The sequence below is a fragment of the Lissotriton helveticus genome, chromosome 11, assembly GCF_964261635.1.
Source record: "Lissotriton helveticus chromosome 11, aLisHel1.1, whole genome shotgun sequence".
NCBI classification, from domain to species: domain Eukaryota; kingdom Metazoa; phylum Chordata; class Amphibia; order Caudata; family Salamandridae; genus Lissotriton; species Lissotriton helveticus.
The window spans coordinates 688,315,298-688,338,592 of record NC_136072.1 but is presented as its reverse complement, the minus strand read 5'-3'; positions in this window follow the sequence as shown (position 1 = coordinate 688,338,592).

The window sequence follows — 23,295 nt, the reverse complement described above, 5'->3', positions numbered from 1 at the left end:
AAATCTAAATATTGGACATTTGATGACGAAAACCTTGATGAAAGAAATGTGAATGTAGCTATACATATAGACACTCCATTGTTAGGGAAATTTTGTATTAGGAGAGACAACACTGTGTATAACAATTATTTTGTGGGAGCAAGTCAATGTAAAGACACTTATAGAATCCAAGGGGGTTGGGGATTTAAAGGGGGAAAAGATCCAGTTTTTTCTAGTATTTATTTCATTTGTGGAAACAAGGCTTATTATAGATTACCTGACCACTGGTATGGCACTTGCTACGGGGGTTTGGTCTTTCCTAAAATCTTCCATGTAGATAGAGGTACTAATGGCATACATGAGATACATAAACCTTTAAGTCGTAGAAAAAGGGAGAGTGTAATAGAAATAATAGGTGATATTTTTGGAGCACTGATACCAGCAGTGGATATATCTTTCAATGCAAATCGAATTAGAAGATTGTCAACTATAGTAGATCGTTTGTCAACAGATACAACAGGTGGATTCCTAATGGTAAACACCAAAATGATTGCTATGAGAACTATCATAATGCAAAATTGTCTTGCTCTTGACATAATATTAGCAAAAGAAGGAGGAGTTTGTGGAATTTTGAAGGTACAGCACTGCTGCACCTATTTTCCAGATAAAAGTCAAAATATTGAAAAGTACATTACAAATATTTAAGAGTTGCATAGAGAAATTGAACCACTGGAGGTTGATGGTATTCTTGAACGACTTGGTAGAAGTTTTACAGCAGTTAAACGTTGGTTTTAAGAAATAGGTAGTTCAATTACAGGAAAAATACTAATTCCAGTAACAGTGATTGTATTAGCGATTTTAATGATAAGATTATGTTGCATATGCAGAAAAACAAGGAATGTTAGAAAGTCATTAAAGAAGATAATTCAAGCAAAACGAGAAAGAGAGAGAGAAAAGGGTGAAATAGAAATGGAGGAGTTCCGAGAAAAGGTTTTTAAAGATACTAGAGAAAAAGATACTAGAGTATAAATTCATACTAATCTGAAGAACTTGAAACATGTTTTGATATTTTGGTGATAAAATCACCAAAGGGGGGAGTTGATGGAGCAAGGTGGAGAAACAAAATGTTGTGTACCCCTTGAAAAGTCACACTTCCATTATCATAACTTGAACTAATTGAGTGATGTATGAAATTAACCAACCTAGAATAAAGATTGCACCTACACAGACATACGTGGGAACTAATTTTGCTTATGTTGCAATCATAATTAACTAATTATGTGATTTTGTTGTGTCCTAAACTAATAAGCAGCTTTGAAATAATGAAATGCGGCATAAATGTGCTTTGTGTTTACGTATTTTGTGGCAAAACATGAAGACAGGTGAGCATATTACGCCTAAATGTTGCTTATCTCGCTAGGTAATTACTAATAGGGAAAACCTTAGTAAGGGGGGAAGTAAACAGAAGGGTTAGATTTCCAAAATTAACGTTTGTTTGTGTTTGTTTCCATGATAGTTCCCATTCTGACCTGTGAGGCCTAGTGAAAACATGGCTGTCTTATTAAACTGCGAATAGAAGATGAACTGAGCTTGCTCGAGCCAAAGTCCAAGTTCGAATGCGAGCTGCTGGTGCCTGGAGTGAATGCTGCCAAAAAGGATGAGCACAATGGTTTTGAACATGAGAAGATCTCAAGAAGTTGCTAGTTGAGAACGTGACTAGGCCGGAAGTTGCCTAAACAATGAACCTTTTAAAAATTTGGCTGACGGAAGAAAATTGAATGTTGTAATGATGAGGTGATGCTCATCGACCCCGAAATTGTCCAATCAGAATTCAAATTTATGCTGAAAGTTACTCTTTTAGATGGATAGAGCTAGTGAAAAAGGTATCAAAAGTGCTGGTTTTACTGAGGAAACAACGTATTTTCGATTTCTTCCTGAGATGCTGCCGGTATGCTGATTTTTCTGAGATGTAAGACTCTGAATATTTTTCTATTTCTTTTTGAATGAGAACTGAGCTTTAATTGAGGGTTTTAGTTAGGGGAGTTAGGAGAATAAATGAATTTTGGGAACTATCTGTCTTTTGCTAATACTTGCATTTCTGAAATCTAAATAGAATGTCTATTTCAGAATTTTCTAAAAATAAATGAAATTAACTGTTTGAGACAAAACTCTTATTTCTTTAAATGTCGTTTTGAATAAAGAAATAAAAATATGAATAAACGTTTAGACATGCTAAAATTTGCTTTTAATAAAAATTAGATCAATGGAGAATTAAGCTGGTCTTGAGTTTTCCTACGCCTAATTTTTTACTAGCAGATTCATCGACCACAGTGGTGGCGTTTCTAAATAAATGTTTTGTTAATGAAATCCATGGTAAAACTCGTTTAAACTGCAGGTATAAATAGTATAAAGATTCAGTTATAGTTTAGACACTCCGCTATGATACAGCAGCTCTCTTTTGAATCTCACCGATCCATGAAGTAGGGTGTAAGTGTTTTGTGAGTGACTCGCGGTGTTATGGGCCCCACTGTCGAGTATATGTATGATTTTGTACTTTAGGGAAAGGTGTCATGGATTTAGAAATTATTTCTGGAGTAGCGCTGCATCACTGCCACCACCCAAAAAGCAAGCTTGGCAAGGATTGCATTATGTCCTGGCCATCTCTGTAAAAAATGGCCTAAATGTTCCCCTCTGACATAATGGCACAGAGGGTGCCTCACTCGAATCACATGGAAAGGGTAGGGGGAGGAAAACTCTGTGTTTGTGCTTGGGGTGGGGGGCGGGCTCAATGCAAATCGGGAGGCTAAAGCAATATTTAATGACAGCGGCCAACTTTGAAGCTCCCAGGTGGGCTCCTGTGGTGGCAAAATAAATCAAGCTGCTTGTGTTGAACAAAATGAAAGGCAGCCATTAGAAGGCAGCCATTCGCTGAGCTCTAAGGCTTAGCAGGTGCTTGGACAAGATGCACACAGAAAGAGTGGGGAGGAAAAAGCTGTGTTTGTGCTCGGAGGGTGGGCTTCTAATGTGAATCAGGGGAGGGAAAGCAATAAAGCATGAAAGGGGCGGACTTTGAAGCTCCGACTCTGAGGTGAGCACGCTGAAGAAAGAAAAGGAAGCCATCAGCTCAGGAGGAGCTGCTAGAGAACACTTAAAACAATAGTCCTCACCAGTGTAATAAATAACATATCAAGTAACAACACATGTAAGAAGGGCTGTCCTCCTGGGAGGTTACAATATGATACAAGGAGGAACTAAGGAGGGACTACTAAGCATATTAACAAATCAAAAGCCACCATTTACAAAGTACAGTGACATGAGCCAATCGAAAAGATGGGTGGGGACATGGGCGGAGCTTAAAGTCCATACCTGAATACAGCATGTCTCGAAGAGATAGCGTAAGCACAGTTTAGGTGAAACTTTAAAATGAATCTGAGAACTCTGGGTCGATCCTAACTTTTAGGTAGAAAACAGTTCCTTTATATATAGCACTGTACAACACCACCAACTCTAAAACTGCTCACCTCAAACATCTATTTTAGGATAGGATTTTTATAATGCCACTCTCGCCAAGCTACAAAAGTGACATAGTGCATCCCTCAGTTGCCCTGGGTCTTTAAAGTCTGGGACTTATAGAGTTCATGGATACTGGCTTAATATAAATATTTCAACCATCCTGTGTGTTATTTGTAGCTATTTTGGATATGCAGAATGACGAAAGACATGTTCAGTTTTCTCCCTTTCCTGACCATTACTGTAGGCTACGAACACTCAGATAAGTGACTGCAAAAGTGATGCTAATTTACTGTAGTTGTTTTTTCATATATTAGCAATGAGTGAGGACTATATGAAATGCACATGTTGCGGGTGGGAGGGGCTGCGGCTGGGTCCTGTTCGGGGAGCTGGTGGTTTTGGTCTTGCCTCCCGTCAAGCGTCCAGTCACTTGCACAGCACTTATACCAGAGGCCCTGTTCAACACCTTACTCTGGTTCCGTTATGCTGTGTACTTTACTTTTGGGCAATGCTGCAGAGCATACATATTTTGTTTACGGTTTACAAGGGGGTAGGGGGTGTAGTCCGGAGGATGGGATGGTTCACTCGCCATGATGGTGGGAGGGATAGTCCTGTTACACTGCCCAGTGCGAGGGGGGAGTTGCATGTGTTCAAACTGCTTTCTTTGTTCTTTTTGGTTCTCAAGGTTTTTTTTTACATTATTTCTGTCTGGATTGGGGTGTCTTGCTCTGCAATCAATCTGACACTGGTATAGTGGGAGGGAGATGAAGAGTTGACTTTCATTATGGGCCATATGTATCATTCCAAATTGTGATCAAAAACTCAGAAATTCGCAGAATTCGTTTGAATTCGCAATTTGGCTTAGTGGTATGTATGAAAGAAAAACTGCCTTGCAAAATAAGGAATCGCAAAAATTGCGATTCCTTATTTTGAAATTGCATTTAAGGAATCGCAAATTGCTTAAATGCAATGTAAGAAGAACGGAAAAAGTGCAATTTGGCCTTAAGGAATCGCAAATTACCACCAACTTCAAGTTCGTGGTAATTTGCGATTTCTTTGAAAAGTTCACTTATTTGCATTTTTCAAAGTGCCATGTGGCGCACATACATGCCCTTAGGGCATGTATGTGTGCCACGTGTGCACACATGTACATTTCAGGGGTGCAACAGGGTGTCCTTTTGACACCCTGGCACCCTTGAAATTGCATTCTCAATTTGTGATTCTCTAAATGATAATCGCAAATTGAGAATGTCTTACCTTTAGGCCCATAGGAATGAATGGGGAGGTATTCCTTGATTGCGAATTGCAATTTGCAATTCGCAATTAAGGAATATGTAGGATTCGTAAAAATATTTGCAACTCCTACATATATAGTGTTTTGCGATTCTCTAAAAATCGCTATTTGAGAATCGCAAAACCAAAGTTTCATACATATGGCCCTACAGGACCTTATGGCTCCCAATTTGACATAGTTTCCCACTTGGAACATACGTGGGATGGCAATGTTGGAAAAACGTAGGAGAGTGCATTCATAACTAAGGCGATATAATGTTGGTAGAGCAGGTTTACAGGAAACACATGTTTGGGTGATATGCTCCCATCTATCTGCCGCAGGCGAAGGGGGAAGTTATATGCCACCTCATTCTCTGGATTTTCCCTGGGGTGCTTATCTGGGTGGCCCCAGGGACCCCCTTCCAACATATACACCACGTACTGGTTCCAGCGGGACGTTACGTGATCTTGCATGGTAGACTGGATGGACATAAGATATGTCTCATAAATGTGTATGCTCCTAACACAGATGCACACACCTTCTTTAGTGACATATTGACAGCAGCGACTCCCTACCTGGGCGGGAACTTAATCCTCCAAGGTGATGTCAACTGTGTGCCACACAGGATGATGGACCGGGAACCTCCTGGGTACTAAACCGGGTATGACTGGAGCCATAGAGGACGTTACGAGAACTCGGGTTAATGGATGCATGGAGGGTCCGACACCCAAACACTATGACATTTTCCTGTTATACCCCTGCGACTAATATGTTCAGTAGGTTGGATCATTTCTTCCTGTCATCAGCCTTGATGCCTAAGGTCGAGGAAATAGTATATCTACTGAGATACATTTCGGACCACTCCCCTATGCTTTTGGTTTTAAGTAATAACAGACCTAAGGTGGCAATCCCCACCAGGCACTTGGCGATCGAGGCACTTAGCGATATGCCATTTGCAGGGAAGCTGGAGGAAGAGATAGTGAACTACTTAGTGACAAATTGGGGCTCGGCAACTACAAGAAGAGTGGAATGGGAGGCGATGAAGGTGGTTATCAGAGGCTTCTGCCTTAGTACGGCTTATGGGGTTCAACAGCAAATTGAGAGGGACATTAAGGTTCTAGTAAGGAATGAGTGGAGGGAGATATGGGAAGAGCTGTTGGCGGCACTCTGTCACCTTGAGAAGTTCAATTACACCGCAACTACATGTGGAGGGCGACAGGTTTGGGGCGCTGCTTGCTAAACTGATTAAAAATGAGAAACCATTGTCTCCCATTGTGCAGCTGAGATTGGCCAATGGAAGCTCGGTCTACACTCAGCAGAAGATCTGAAATACCCTAGCTGATCACCTGGCAGGGATATTTATGCGGGTGCCCCACGCCTGATTTGGAACACAACGCGGAAGTCCTTCCCACACTGAACCTACCCCATCTAGATAATGAGGTTAGTAAATTATTGGATGAAACAATCTCGATGGAGCAAGTATTATAAGGTATAAAGTCTTTGAGATCCGCGAAGAGCCCGGGAAGTGATGGCCTACCGGGCGAGTTCTATAAGAGCTTTGCACCCCTGAAAGTGGATTGCCTGCTGGAGGTGTATAATGAGGCGCTCCAGAATCGTACACTCCCGCCTTTCATGAATGAGGCATTAGGGGTCATGATCCCCAAGGCGGATAAGAATACCCAAATACCAGGGTCAAACAGTCTTATCTCTTTGTTAAATATTGATGTAAAAGTCCTTATATTGGGATCATGGCAACATGACTGCAACCACATATACAAAATTTGATTCATCCTGATCAAGCAGACCTCATCCCCAAATGCAGCACAGCCCATAATTTGCCGAGGCTGGCCCACATGTGGCATTCCCCCCTGCAGTGACAGGAAGAGTGTGCTCTGACACTGTTAGATGTTGAACAGGCGTTCAACTCAATTGGGTGAACGTATCTCTGGGAGATCCTGAGGGCACTGGGTGTGGGCTCATGCTTGCTGAGTTGGGTGCAGATCCTGTATTAGGAACGCCAGGCTCAGATCAGGTTGGGGAGACTAGTGTTGCAAACATTTAGACTCCACCGAGGTACTAGGCAAGGGTGCCCATTGTTGCCATTACTGTTCGCCATGGCAATGGAACCCTTAGCTGTGAGTCTACGAGGGGAGATGGAGACTTTTAGGATGCAACTAAGGGAGACTAATCATGTGGTGTTTATGTTAGTGGATGACACCTTGGAGTACCTCCGAAACCCCGGCAAGGCGATACCGGTACTCCTGAACGTCCTTGACAGGTTTGGGCAAATATCAGGATTACATATTAATGCAGGTCTAGTCTAAGTTAATCCCAATAGGGGGGTTGGCCTCGCACCCGGAAGGGGGACTACCGAGTGTGGAGCTCCCATATCTAGGAGTAGATTGCCCGAAATGGCCGAACAATATTTGACGCTTAACATCGGGAAGGTAATTGAGGGTCTACGTGGCCCGGTTTGCTTCTGGCGAGATTTACCTTCATCCCTTATGTGGAGAATAACCCTGTCTAAAATGGTTGTCCTGCCCAGATGCCTTTATACAATGCAACACTCATTTGTTAGGATCCCCCGACACTATTTTATCACTTTAGATAGATTCCTGACTGATTTGCTGTGGGGGTCCAAGCGTATACGGGTAAGCCTGGTCACTCTCCAAAGAACCTGGCAGAATGGAGGACTAGAGGTTCCATGTCTGGAATTTTACTATGTAGCCTCTCAATTGCAACACAAGGTACAATGGTTGGATGATGAGGGGAACTGGTAGAAGCTCCAGCTGACCGGGACCTATGGACACAAAACACTCCCTGAATTGTTAATGATGGGGACACAGATACCGTCAAAGAGCCTGTATATCATGCAACATGTAGCGTAGATTTGGGAGTTTGTCGTTCGGAGAGTGCTGCAAAGTGCCCCATATGCCCCAATGGGCAGATTGCCCCTTTCTCCAAATCTCCACATCGATGTGTGTGCGTAGATGGCGGGAGGGGGGCAGCCTCACCATGGGTGACTAATGCATTAAAAAGCAATATATTACATGCGAACAGGCGGTTGAGACCTTTGCGCTAGGCCCTGGACAGTTCCTGCAATATGTGGAGATAGCCCAAGTAGCTAGAGAAGTGTGGCCAATGTTCCCCCGAAGAGCCGCCTGTGTCCAGGGTGTTACAGACCCTGATCATGATGGCTAAAGGACGTAAAGTGATATCACAACTATATTGAGCTATCAGAGATGACAAGATGTTCCTGACACTGCTGATTCAGGATAGATGGGGGACACTGACAGGGGGAACTATAACGGAGAAGGACTGGACCAAAATACATGAAGGGGTTAAGCAGGTGAGCTCAAATGCACGATTCAAGCTGATCCAATTTAATTATATACACCAGACATACCGCCCACCAAAGATGCTACTCAGGATTTACCCGGGATGCTCAGGGCAGTGCCCCACATGTGGGGAGGCAGAGGCTGTATTCATCCATATGGGCTGGTCCTGCCCAAGGCTCCAAATATTTTGGGAAGGTGTCTTGGTTGTGTTATGAGCAGCAACGGATTGGGTACTGCCACAAGAGATACGGGTGATCCTGCTGGGTTTACTACCCCAACCATAAAAAAGAATCTTAGCAGGAAGTTTACCCAGCTTGGATTAGTGTTAGCCAAACATCAGATAGCTATCTCCTGGTTAAGTTGCAAACCACCTAAAAAAACTCAATGGGTGCGGGATGTGAAGGAATGGGCGATGGCAGAGGTGATTCGGATGAAACAGGTCAGGCATGATGAAAAGCTGGTAGAGGATCTGAGGGTGTGGATGGCGACGATAGAAGATCTTAACAGTGATGGAGGGGATGAAACTGCACGGGAGGAAACTACTGGAACTGTAGGGCCGGATAGTGAGCCAGGAAACCACTGAGAAACAGAGGGGAACATATATAATTAAAATGTTGGATGATGCAGTGAAATGTACACTGAAGCAGACACCCAGTCTCATATTACAGAGAGTATACCAGACAGGGGGGCTGGGGAGGGATAAAATTGTGGGTTGGGGGCATGGGAGTTGCGGTTCTTTGTGACAGAAATTACTTTGGGATGTAATGAGAAGCGGGATCAGGCACTTAATTTTTATATACAAGAGGATTGATACGTCATTAGAGCTAAAGTGTTTGTTAAGGAACTAATACAAAATACCTGTGCCTAGGATTATGTGTCACCATTTAATGTGTAACTCCAAGAATGTACGAATGTTTGGTCACAAATGTCTTAAAATGTTAATAAAGATATTTATTACGCTAAAAAAAATAAGAGTTCAATCAAAATGTTTACAAATAAAATACAAAGGGTGAAGTACTTCAGACCCGTAAAAGCAACTTTACTTTACATGTCTATCTGCTATAAGGTGGAATTTCTAAAAACAATAAAAAACAATTAGAATGGGTGCAATAGAAAATTGAGTGCCATCAGACACAGTGCTGAAACATAAAGCACGTCGCCCATGCATACAGCTGTATGTTCCTGCATGACTCTCCCTGGCAGCAGAAATGAATAATTACAAAGCAGATGGGTGGCGGTGGTCCACGACAGCGATGGGCACATGGCAAAAATTAAAAAGGAGTTCTCTGAAATGTTAAATAAGGATATATGCTTAAGAAACCTGTGCTTGGCCAGTGCTCCTCAACCTTAAACGGAAGTGAGGTATCAGCCGAGCCAACCCGTTAGGAGGTAGACAAGAAGAGCGACAGCGGCGTGAACCTATGGCAAGCAGGAGGCGGGAAAAATGTGGTTTGTATTGAAAACAAAAGGTCTTGCAGACAGCACATGCGCGCTGAAGCTTGACCTAAAAATTGTCATTTCTTGCTGCATAATGCAGTCAAATCTGCCACATCATTTTGTCCTTCCCAGTTGCATAATTCCAGTGGCCGGCCCTTAGCACAGTGAGTTACTCAAACGTAGCAACCTTTTAATCAATCTTAACACTGTACTAATCTCTAAGGTTGGGTTCTGGAGTGGCTGCCCAACGGGGTAGTAAGCGCTATATGAATGCAGTTACATTTTCGATCTGGGACGTAACACAGGCCCCCGCAACCCTGCTGTGCGGGGGGCCTCCAAGCTCCAGGGGGCCCCCTCAGCACAGCCCTCCTTTATATGGGACAAAAGTGCGGTGATCCCCGAACCATCATGCCTCACTCCGCACCTAATTGTTATGTTGTTACAGCTTTTACATTTAAGAAACAATCTTGCCGATCGTTAGTTTGCATATAAAAGCTGTAATATCACCCTTCATCAGAAGAGGGCTCCCCGGGGCTGTATTGCATATGTGTCAGGCGTGGGCTGTTCCAGCCCATTCTTTCACAGATGCAATACATATCCGGCGACATGCTGTACTAGCCTCAGGCAGTGCAGCATGTCAGAAAAAGTTGAATTGGGGGAGTGTTCCTCACGTGCCCCTATGACCCATCAGAAGCCACCATAATGGAAAGCGACAGCCTTCTGTCCTATCTGAGCTTCTGATTTGGCATAAGGGTGTGAGCCGCGCTCTGGCATACTTTATTGAATCTGGGCAGCTAGGAATTGTGATTTGTGAAGTACATGTCAAGGACTGCCTCGGGTAAGTTTCACCTTATGTGTATGTCTGAGAGGATGTCCATATTGTTTCTGTGTGGCTGCGAGGCTGCACCAGTGTGTGTGTATTTGAATATATGTATGTGTGAGATAGTACAAAATTGTTTCAGCTTCCCCTCACCCCTTCACCCTGGCAGTGTAGTCTAGGTCCAAATAATAACTTCTCAGGAAGCTACAAAAAACATTTCAAACGCCCCCCCCCGACCCCCCACACCCAAAAAAAAGTATTCTGCCAATGGATTCACCACATAGAACAGACAGTCAGTACCAGTGATATGGGTCATACATATCCGGTTTATATAGAATGCTACAGACATAAATAAAAGCCTCTGATACCCTTAAATATATGGGTAAAAGTACAGTTTCACAATGTTAGTTATTTTCGGATCTATGGCACAGCTCCACTTTAACAAGCAGCATTTGGAACAATTAATTCTGGCTGTAGTCCAGAGCAGAATCGGGGGCCTCGTTGAAATGTAATGGTTGGTGACGTGGCAATCCAGCTCAACATAAAATCTCCATTTGCAGCCTCATCTTTATTTTAAGGAGTCCTTTGGGAATGACCTTTGAGTTTATCAATCGTTGACATGGTTATAAAAATAGCACGTTATCACAGAATTGTTTGTGTATATAGGTTAGGATAATAAAGGGCATTACAAGCCAGTGAAGCTTGGACTAGAAATTGGCCCAGACAGAAGGGTTGACAAAAACAGCAGCTCCACGATTTGAAAATAAATTCTGCAAAGGAGTGTAGTTACTTATTCTCTGTCATAAATGTACATTAAAATGTTGTGTATCCCCTACCATTTTCTAAATCCACCTGCTGCCACTGCCTGATTGAGTACGGAGGGGGCCCCTCCATGTACCTTGCAGGGGGGCCCCCTCAAGTTTCGTTACGCCACTGTTTTTGATCTATACAAATCATTTTTTGCTTACTTCGCAGACCTGGTAGCCTAAAACAGCATCACCGGATGTCCCACCAGTCATGCTGTCTCTTGAGTAGGCCCTTAAAGGATCAGTGCACAATATCCGAGAGGACACACAAACGCATCAATTTGACGGAATCCCTCTGCCCTTTATTTGCAGTCTCTTATTTTGCCACACATCTGCTCCTTTCCTCAAAATACCGTTAATATTTTTGCTTGATTTGGGAAGGAAGTGCTATATGGTCGGACTGCCAAACCGAGCTGCGGTTTCCTGGAGAGACCCGAGTCAGGAATGGGAGGTTCATCAAATTGATGCTGATATGTCTGCAGTCATCGGACGGCCCCACTTCTCCACGGTGCCTTTATCTCACCTGCCACCGAGTGTTTGATGACACACGGCTGACCGCAGTTGCCCCGTCTGACACTGCACTGGCTTCCTGCCAAGTCTTCAAGCGAGAGCCAGGACGCCGCTGGTCCAAGTAAGCATCCGGATATTCGAGGACATTTCCTACTTTCAGCTTGTGAGTTTTGTGGTCACTCCAAAAACAAGCATTTGTAATGCAATAGGACTTGCATTTAACGCAAGACCTATTGCATTGCAAAAGGTAGTGATCATGGACAACGGGAGGGAGCGGAGGTGGAGGCATGGACAATGGGCGGGAGAAGGGAGAAGACATGGACAACAGGAGGGCAGGAGGGGGGAGGGGGAAGAAGGCATGGAGTGCAGGAGTGCAGGAGTGGTGGGGGGGGAGAAGGCACAGACAACGGGAGGGAGGGGGGAGTAGAGAAGGCAGTAGGAGAATCTCATTAAAGAATATAATGTTCACAGTCTAAATAACACGTACTGTGTAACGCTCGAAGTAAGGGGGCCTGTAGCCATGGGAGGATACATACAACGACACAGAGGGACTAACAAGCCAGTAAACGAATCCGAAGGCAGCATTTATGAAGGACAATATGGGCAGGGGAGTGTGAGGAGCAATGAGCTCCGTTACGATGCTAGCGAGGGTGGTATCTATGAACCGTAAATGACGAGATTAATAGGTGTACGCATTTTCGATACGCTACTTAGAAGGGTTCGTCTTATTTACAGGTTTCTTCGTTTTTACCCTCGGGTTCCATTTTAGATACGGCATCCATTTTGTTTCTTGCCCTCACGTAGTCAGCGAACAGGCAAATGTCCGCCTCATGACCCTGTGATTCCCAAGACTGGGGGATGACACGGCAGAGACAGATGGCTCCGCAGCTGGGTAATCTTCCCACGTTGGCCTATTGTTTCAGCCTTGCATGCGCTCGGATCTAATCCTTTGATCCTGGGATTGCGCTTCCGATATTACCTCCACACTCCTTCTCCTTCTGTTGTCTGACTTCCTTGCACCTGTTCCTGTCTCTTGCTCTCGTCCTTTTACAACTAGAGTGGAATGTGCATACCAGCAGGATAATGTGCTTTTACAGTTGGGAACCGACACATGTTACTGTGATTATGTTCCGGGTTTCCGACACCATGAATGAAGCCCTTTTAAGTTTATTGTGGGAACTGAGTTGTAACCTTTTGTTCGTTACGTTATTGAATGCTGAAAACGTGTATAAAAGGAGCGATCCACATTTACAATTTGAAGCAGACTCTTGGAACCTACACTCTGTTGTACTTCCCATGACTTTTGCATCCCTGCAGTAATAAACGCTGATCTTTGACGCCGAAGGAAGTGTCCCGTGTCTCTGTCACTTGTGCGCCGAACAGGTATCCTACGAAGGTTTCAGGTGTTGTTCCCTGGCACCGCTGGTTCTTAAAAGTCCAGTCCTTCAGTTGGCGCCCAATGTGGGGCGACATCAGCGGTACCGGTCCAAACCCTGACGATTGCGAGGAACTTCGTGTGAAATCTCCGAGGAAAAGGTGCACCCCGCTTCATCGATCCTGTTGTCGAAATAAGTGGTCCAAAGATTTTTCCCGCGAAGATTCCCGCCTCCTGACGGCTGCAACGGATCGATGCTCTGACTGTCGACCTGTTTTGGTGCCTGGCGTAGTCCTTTGTATGGCGAGACGATAGACGGGCCTTCCTGGTGACGCCATCGAGCTCTCAGTTAAGTATTTGTGGGTCGCTCTCAGTCCTTAGTTGTTGGTCCTTAGTTGTTATTTGACAGTTGCAATTGCCAAAAACCGAGGGTTTTGTCTTTCACGGAGATTTAGTACTTTGGTAACCCTTGAAGTTTGATACTTGGTTAGTGTGCATGATGCCTAGCCATAGTGGTTTCATTGGTTTCTTCAAATGTTGCAACAAGGATTCCCGGTTGGAGGACTCGTGTCCGATACCTCCAGTTGGAACTCCGATATATGAGCTCTATAGTCGACATGGTGTGGGCCCTATTATATATAATGACTGTTGGGTCCGTTACACGAGAAAGGATGGTATCCTTAGTTGGCCAGTTTTGGAATGGAGATTTTAGATAATCTAGAAACTAAATTATTTAAGAAGAAAGCTAGGCCAGCTATGTTTGATTCCCTTCGGTTGTGGCGTAAAGAGGCCAAACAGAAAGAAATCAAACAGCTTAAAAAGAATCGTAAAGAAGGTATCGTCCCGATAATGCAAGTTGTACAACAATGTCAGCGAGATAAAGAAGAAAAAGAAATAGAAGTTTCCACTAGACTACATCACATGAGGATAGACAAATGTTATCCGGTATTATCAACTAGTCTTGATAAGACAGAAGAGGACTCGAAGGAGGATCCTTTGTTAGCGTATTTGATGAAATCGCCACCTCCTTATGCACAGGGTGCTACAGCCCCTGTAGTTCCTCCTGTAGTTCCAGTGGCTGCTGGTCAGCCTGTTGTTGGTCCTGCGTTTGTCCTACCACCTGATCCTATCCCTACTGCTCCTTTGCCTGTACCTCCTCAGTCAATTGTTCCTGTTACCTCAGCCGTCCCGGCTACCTCTGCTGTCCCTACGTTCACTTCTAATGTTGTTGCTCCTGTTCTTTTTTCTCCTTCTGTTCGTAATCGTATCCCTAATACTGTCGCTACTCTTTACTCCCCACTTTCTGGATCGTTACTTCGATCCGAAGTCTCTGAAACTCCTCAGAGGCGCAGTCAAATCCCTGGTGGAAGGGAGGGTGCCACGTTGGTAACTATGGCGCGTAGATGGATAAGACACCCTGCTAACTACCCGCCGCGCGTGGTCTTTGATACGTTTTCTCAGTTTAATGAGCCCACTCAGAGATTTGTGTTTGAAGAAATGTGTAACTTTTTGAGAGAAGAATGGTATAATGATGATTTAGATAATGTACCGCCCGATATGACTGAACTTCAGAGTCAATTTTCGAACGGCATGATTGTAGGTGGAGATGTACGACGTGCATTAGAGCGATTATTAGCCTTACGGTGCACAGTGTTTTCTCGAGTGTCGTTTGATGACGATTCCGATTCTCAGAAAACGAACTCTGGTCAGTATCCTATGAGAGAGGTTCCGCCAGTATACATGCCAGGTGATCCGCAAGCTAATCCTGTGATTCTGCCATACTTTCAGAGAGTTTGGATACACCTCCCATGGAAGCGATCAGAAGTTTTGCAGGTGAAACAATCTTTACCTGATCCACGCAAGAATCCGGCAGGTTATTATAAGGAGTTGTCTCAACTGGTAGACGCTACTATTATGAATCTTGCGGACATCGACATGCTGTTTGGCAATGTCGTACCACAACCGATTTGGGTGAAAATTCGCCAAGAGAATCATTTAGTTGAGTTGGGTGGTGACTGGGCTACACTGGTAGCGGCAGATGGACGACAAGTTGGTGGGGCTAAGCCTGAGCCGTTGATTACGGATCTGCCTCAGAAAATTATTACGCTTATGAAAACGCTCATGCCAGCGATGAAGGTAAATTGGGATAAATTATCGGCTTGTAAGCAAAAGAAAGACGAGAGTGTCTCCGATTTCTTTACTAGATTTGAGGAGGCATTTGTCGATCATAGTGGTCAGGACATGAGCACCGAAGGGGGTCAACGGTTATTTGTTGATAAGTTTGTGTTAAATTTGTTGCCTGAGCTGTGCAACAAATTGAAGAATTCAGAAAGTGCATGGGCTGTTTCAACCACTGCACAGATATTAGCTACGGCTCAATATTATGAGAATAGGGAAAAAGAAGAAAGTGATCGTTCAGATAAGAAAACGAAGGAGCTCAAAACAAAGGTTTTGTTACAGCAGGCATATCCTCCACGTTCGAATCAAAATGATTCGCAACAGCAGTATCGACCACGAGACCAGTCCACTAGAATGCAGTCACGATCTGACTTCTCCGACTTTAGATCTACGCTTGGGTATAATCAGTGTGCATATTGTAGAAGAGAGGGCCATATAAAATATGATTGTCCAGCTTTGCGTGACCGGCTTAACGGTGTGTCGGCACGAGGGGGTCGTGGTGGTCCTCAACAAGCACCCCGAGGTAGAGGCCGCGGTGCCCCTCAAAATCAAAATCATGAGCGCCCTCATACCCCATCAGACGCGAATAATTATTTTGACCAACGAAATCTGAGGTCCGATAAATCAGCACAGTATCATGTGGACGATTATTACGTCGAACATGAGATTGATGCAGGTAACCACTACTAGGACAGCCACCGACAGAGAGAGGGAGTAGTATCAGTTCCGGTTGATCAGAGTGGGCCTTACGTCGCAGTTGCTACATCTGGCGTAGTTGAGCCTTTTCTGTTAGACACTGGTGCGACGAAAAGTTCCATCATGCACTCGAAACTCCCTGGCGCACCTTTGTCCGGCTTAACAAATGTTTCCATTGGATTCTCTGGCGCCCCTGTTAGCAATCCTGTCTCTAGCCCTTTGTCCCTTACGATTGGTCCTCATGAGCTAGAGGCCCCATTGATTTTATCTACTGGTTGTGGTGAGAATCTTTTGGGCTTGGATTTGTTAAAACGGTTATATGCGACTTTGTACTGCTCTCCTGCTGGAGTGGAGCTTACATTAGGTCAGAGAGCGATCTCTCCTATGTACTTATCAATTGATAAGTTCCCACCGGAATTGAGTTCCCTTCCTGCGTCGGTATGGGCTACGGGTCCCAACGATGTAGGCTTATTGAACATCCCACCTTATGTGGTTCAGTTGAAATCGAATGTGCGTTTCCCACGTATACCACAGTATCGTTTCTCTTTTGATGGTGAGCGAGCACTATTAGCGATCAATTATGACCTGATCGAAAAGGATGTCATTGAAGAAACTCGAGGCAATGTGTGTAATAGTCCTGTGTTACCGATTTTGAAACGCACAGATCCAACTAAACCTCCTGTGTACCGCTTTGTAATTGATTTGCGAGAAGTAAATAAAATCGTGATTTCCCAGTTTCCTGTGGTGCCTGACTTCACGGCTTTGTTGACCCTGATTCCAGCTTCTGCCTCCTGGTTCACGGTAATTGATCTAAAGAATGCTTTCTTTAGTATTCCGATCGCTGAGGAAAGCAGAGACCTATTCGGATTTTCACTAGGTGGTCGCAGTTTTAGATTTAAATGCGCACCACAGGGCTACTGTGAGAGTCCATCGATCTATAGCCAAGCACTTAAAAGTCAGCTTGATGCGTTAGTGTTGCCGACAGGTGCAGCCTAAGTTCAATACGTTGACGACCTATTAGTGGCAGCTGATACAGAGGCTATTTGCAAAACCGCTACAGTATCATTGTTGCAGCACCTATGTGACTTACATCACAAGGTGTCACCTTCTAAGCTACAATATTGTTGTCAAGAAGTAACCTACTTAGGTCACTTACTGTCAAAGGATGGGAGAAGGTTGACCCCAGAGAGAATTGCAGCGATTGCTCGAATGACTGTGCCAAAGACTCAGAGAGATGTACGTGCCTTTCTAGGTATTACGTCATACTGCAGACAATGGATTCCAAATTTTTCATTGTTGGCGAAACCATTGATAGCCCTTATGTGCAAGGATGTTTCATCTCCTTTGCCATGGACTAAAGAGTGTCAGAAAAGTTTTTCTGAATTGCGTGATGCGCTGTGTTCGGCTCCTGTGTTGGGTACTCCTGATTACAATAAGCCGTTCACACTTTATGTTCACGAGAGGGACGGTTGTGCGTTGAGTGTTCTGACACAACAATTTGGCGACAAACAACGTCCATGCGCATATTTTTCTTCGACCTTAGACCCAGTAGCTAGAGCCTTGCAGAGTTGTTTGAGAGCAACAGCGGCAGCTGCGGCGTCCATTCGACAGTCCGCAGGTCTGGTCATGGATAATATGCTCACGGTGATGGTCCCGCATGCAGTCGACACTCTCTTGAACCGAACGAAAACTCAACATTTGACGAGCGCAAGGTTGTCTGGATATGAGTTGACGTTATTGGCAAGTCACATACGGATAAAACGGTGTAATGTGTTGAATCCAGCAACGTTGTTGCCGATCGACATGGAATTAAGTGATGTAACACCACATGATTGCTATTTGAGAACTGAAGAGGAGACGAAGGGTCGTATTGACCTGAAAAACACTCCATTGGTAGATCCCGATGGTACTTTGTATGTGGATGGTTCATGTTCTAAGTTACCAAATGGCGATGTGACGACTGCGTATGCTGTAGTAACATTGAGTACGGTTGTGGAATCTGCGAGATTGAGTCAGAATTCGGCCCAAGCGGCTGAGTTGCTCGCCTTGACGAGAGCGTGTGTGTTGTCCAGAGGGAAGCGGGTGAATGTGTTTACAGACAGCCAGTATGCTTTTGGTGTGGCGCATAGTTTTGGTCGATTGTGGAGAGAAAGAGGATTTTTGACGTCGCATGGTACGAAGATTCAGCACGGACAGCTTGTGAATGACCTTTTGGACGCACTTACATTGCCTAAAGAGGTGGCAATAATCAAATGTAGTGCGCATCGGAAGGTGACGGATGATGTTGGTCGCGGTAATGCGTTTGCGGATGAGATTGCGAAGGAGACGGCTAGAGATTTGACAAATCGAGTGTACGTTGCGAGTTCAGTAAGATGGCCAGCGGAGACTAGTATGTGTGAGGACACAGTTGAGAGTGTGAAGAAGATACAGAATGAAGCTACTGAGATGGAAAAGACTCAGTGGAAAGAGAGTACGGGAAAGTTAGACGAGAATGGATGTTGGGTTGATTTGTCGGAAAAGCAGAGATGGATGTTACCAGATTCATACGTGCTTGCTGTTGTTACTATGGCTCATGGTACATCACACATTAGTACGAAAGGCATATGTAAGTTGCTGTCGCCCGTATGGAAGAATGATGGAATTACTAAATGTGCGGAGAGAGTGGTTAAAAATTGCATGGTATGTTTGATGTATAATCCTGGCAAGGGCACCCCCACTCCACGTGGTCATTTTGCTCCTCCCACATGTCCCTTTGAAATTATTCAGTTAGACTTTATCCACATGGAGAGATGCAATAATTTAAAGTTCGTCTTGGTTGTAGTTTGTGCGTTCTCCAGATGGATTGAGGCTTACCCCCTAAAGGATAATACTGCCCTGCCCACAGCAAAGGTCCTACTCAAAGAGTATTTCCCCAGGTATGGAATGCCTCGGATTGTATGGTCAGATAACGGAAGTGAGTTTGTGGGAAGTGTAATGAAGAGTGTATGTCGTGGTCTTGGCATAAATCAGAAATTTCATAGTGCTAATCATCCTCAGTCTGCGGGTTTAGTGGAAAGATATAATGGCACTCTGAAACTGAAACTTGCCAAAATCCAGGCAACGACTGGTCTATCATGGCCCGACGCTTTGCCTTTAGCTCTCCTATCGACCAGAGCGACTGTGCACTCTCGAATAGGGCTCAGCCCATATGAGATTGTGTTCGGCCGTCCTGCGAACATTTGGGGAGTTCCGAGGCCTAAAGAATTTGACAGACTTGAATATCCAATGTTAATTGACTATCTCTACGATCTGACTGCTAAATTGAGTTTGATTCATCAACAGGTCTTTGAGGCTCTACCGGTACAAACAGAGGGTCCTGGTCATCGGCTCCAACCAGGTGATTGGGTTCTTACCCGCAACTTTGGACGAAAACGAAATCTTGAGCCAAGGTTCGTGGGACCTTACCAGGTGTTGCTGGCAACGAGGACTGCGGTTCGGCTGGAAGGGAAAAAACATTGGGTGCATGCCACCCACACCAAGAAAGTTCCGCTCCCATTGCCAGCGGATAGTTGGATCAGAAAAGGATTCTGCTCGTCTGAAACTCACGTCCCTCTAAGTTACGTGCCGTTTAGTGACGCGCAGCTTGTAGGAGATAACACAGTAAGACCCGACACCCCTGTTGAACCATCCGGAGTTAACCCTCTTTCAGCAGCATTGGAGAATTCAAGTTCTGAACAATTGCGTGGACAATCGAACACTCCTTTGCCGTCTGATCCACTGTTTGAAGAGCAGACTCGCCCCGGAAGAAGTCGATACTTTCTTCGACCGCGCTAACAGACTAATAAATAATTTTTTATTTTTTCGAATTTACATCACCTCTATTGTTGCCATAAAAATTGTGGACGTGTATATATATATATATATTGTGTACCTTTTTCCTTACAGCTAGGAGGCGTATATTGAACTCAATGAACTCTTGATTAAAAACCTTTTCATCTGGGTTAACCGTAGGGCCGTGCGGGTACTTCCTCCTGTTTAGCAGGTATCTGACACTAGGTCGATTACTTTTGTCGATTTCTGGGAACTCCTGGGGATTGATAATCGCTACTCAGAACGAAGTGCGTCAAGAACGTCACGGACGGTTTTTAGAAGATGGAGTCTTCTAAGCTGTTGGAAATTGAGAAAATGGTGGCGCAAAGATCCAAACTGCACAAGACATTTCGGAAAAAATGTTTTTTGTTACAGGTTTTTATGTTGTTCCTAACTGTTTCTATGCTGCTGGTGGGTGGAGTATATTTTGGTTTTCAATCATTGCTGCCTTCTACTTTACCTACCCCTCCTTCTCTTGATTTAAATTCTGTTTCCACTATGTCTCCACATTCCTTTCATCTTCTGCCCCAACATGAACAGGTCAGACGTGCGGAATTTATGAACAATTCTTTTGTTCAACTTCTACATCAGCATCAGTTGGTGATAAACACTACCAATTGTTGGGTATGTGGGTTAATGCCACATACCATGGATAAGGGTATCCCGTATTTTGTTCTTCCTTATAGCCCCCAAGGGTCAGCTCGAGCATTCCAGACCATGTTCCGTAGTGCACTAGACTCCTATCCCCATCGAGAGCCTCGCTCTGCAAACCTTGGTCCTGGCCCGTACCACAAGTCCTTGGCAATAGCAATTGCAGATTTAAATAGAGATATTTTTGACGCAACACTTATCCCAGAGGAAGAGGTGCGAGCTTATAAGGATCTGAGTGAGGTCGAGTATAGTACATCAGTGAATGATAGGCAGTTTAAAAGCTCATCTCCAATCTGGATCGTACCTCATCTCGGTCATTTCTGTCTGCAAGGTCTTGGTCGAAATCCGAGAGCTCAGCTTGGGAAGAGTGCCTGTGTTGATACTTACGTTTTACCAATGCTCTCGTCCCCTGTCTTTCTGACTGCCAAGGGTACCTATTTTGTATGTTATGATCGCGCATATACGTGGTTACCTCATGACTTCTCGGGTACCTGCTATATCGCGAATCTTTTGCCCCCAACTTTCACTGTTGCCTCAGATTATCACAAAACCAGATTGTGAGAGGTGTCATTAGTAAAGAAGATACTGCCGGTCAAGAAGCAGGAGATTTCTTTAAGGGTTTCCTACCGTTTTGGGGCCCTATGGTCAATAGCAGGAATCTGAGACAGTTAACTCGTGTAGTGGAAGCAACCGCTAACATAACTGCAAGTGCCCTTGGTAATCTGACAGCAGAGCTTCAAGCGGATAGGCTTATGACGCTACAGAACCGTATGGTTCTAGATGTAGTACTAGCAGACAGAGGTGGTGTGTGTAAGGTCATCCATTCGAGCTGCTGCATTTTCATACCTGATAACGCTCCAACGGTTTACCAAGCCATCTCGAAGTTGCATAAAATCTCGGAGTCCATACACGTGGATGAGGGAGATTGGACGCTTCTAGGATGGTTTTGGGGTCTGATGTCAACTTGGGGTTGGAAAATTCTGATGATTATAGGGGTTGTTGTGATGTTTCTGTTCACGTGTTGTCTCTGTGTGCAGTGTGGTCCTGCCTTATGTGGCCTTTGTGCTACAACGTGTATAAGAAGGCCATCTGTTACCGGCGAGACATTGATGAATAAGATGATGTTCCAGCAACACTTGAATGATCTGATGAATATCGAAATTGATTATGAATCCGACTAGTGCTTGCCTACATGAGGGCAAAAGGAGCGTCTGAGGAGCAATGAGCTCCGTTACGATGCTAGCGAGGGTGGTATCTATGAACCGTAAATGACGAGATTAATAGGTGTACGCATTTTCGATACGCTACTTAGAAGGGTTCGTCTTATTTACAGGTTTCTTCGTTTTTACCCTCGGGTTCCATTTTAGATACGGCATCCATTTTGTTTCTTGCCCTCACGTAGTCAGCGAACAGGCAAATGTCCGCCTCATGACCCTGTGATTCCCAAGACTGGGGGATGACACGGCAGAGACAGATGGCTCCGCAGCTGGGTAATCTTCCCACGTTGGCCTATTGTTTCAGCCTTGCATGCGCTCGGCTCGAATCCTTTGATCCTGGGATTGCGCTTCCGATATTACCTCCACACTCCTTCTCCTTCTGTTGTCTGACTTCCTTGCACCTGTTCCTGTCTCTTGCTCTCATCCTTTTACAACTAGAGTGGAATGTGCATACCAGCAGGATAATGTGCTTTTACAGTTGGGAACCAACACATGTTACTGTGATTATGTTCCGGGTTTCCGACACCATGAATGAAGCCCTTTTAAGTTTATTGTGGGAACTGAGTTGTAACCTTTTGTTCGTTACGTTACTGAATGCTGAAAACGTGTATAAAAGGAGCGATCCACATTTACAATTTGAAGCAGACTCTTGGAACCTACACTCTGTTGTACTTCCCATGACTTTTGCATCCCTGCAGTAATAAACGCTGATCTTTGACGCCGAAGGAAGTGTCCCGTGTCTCTGTCACTTGTGCGCCGAACAGGTATCCTACGAAGGTTTCAGGTGTTGTTCCCTGGCACCGCTGGTTCTTAAAAGTCCAGTCCTTCAAGTGGGCGGGGCTTCCCTCACGTGCTGAACTACAGCCGATCTTCATGAGAGTAGCACTTGCGTGCTGACTCTAGGCTCGAACTAAAAAGCAGTTTTGGAGCTGCAACCCCAGTGTTTTTGTGAATGGCAGGGTTTGCATCGCAACATAGATCTGTACATTTGTCCCATAGATTTCTATGAGTAATCCTAGATTTCCAAGTGACTCCAATGAAAAATTAGTAACTGAGAACATAATAGTCATCTGTACTGAAATTGTTAGAATACGTGTGAAATCTCTTATTCATAAAAGCAAAGCAATTTTGAGGTTTGAATGCATATGTTAAGTTACTACATTGATATACTATATTGTAGAAGGGTGTTTTTATGCTTTTAAATGATAGCTTATCATAAGGCTTTGTATTCATTATGGAAACTGTCTCATATATATCCTCACACGTTAATAATCAACATCATTTTCAAAGCCAGACCTTAGAAGTGAAAGAACGTAAACAGAAGGCAGCGCGTTTATGGATGTTATTAAGAAGCAATGATATTTTCCAGGGGAAAAGTTAAAAGCTTTAAGTATTCATTTATTTATTTATTTTAAGTAATGTGGTGTTGTAAAGGTGTAATTGCAAAACTTCAGCCTGCAGTTGAAAGAGCTTTGGGCTTCATTGCTTCTTGATTAATTTCTTCATTTGCATAGGAAGCCTTACTTTTCTGTAATACCGTTTATATTTTCACTAGATTTTAATTGGAAAGGATTGTGTTTGATCTATAACAGAGCCATATTCTGCCTAATCTTCAGATCTGTTCACTGGAGTTTCAACCTGTCTGGTACATGGATT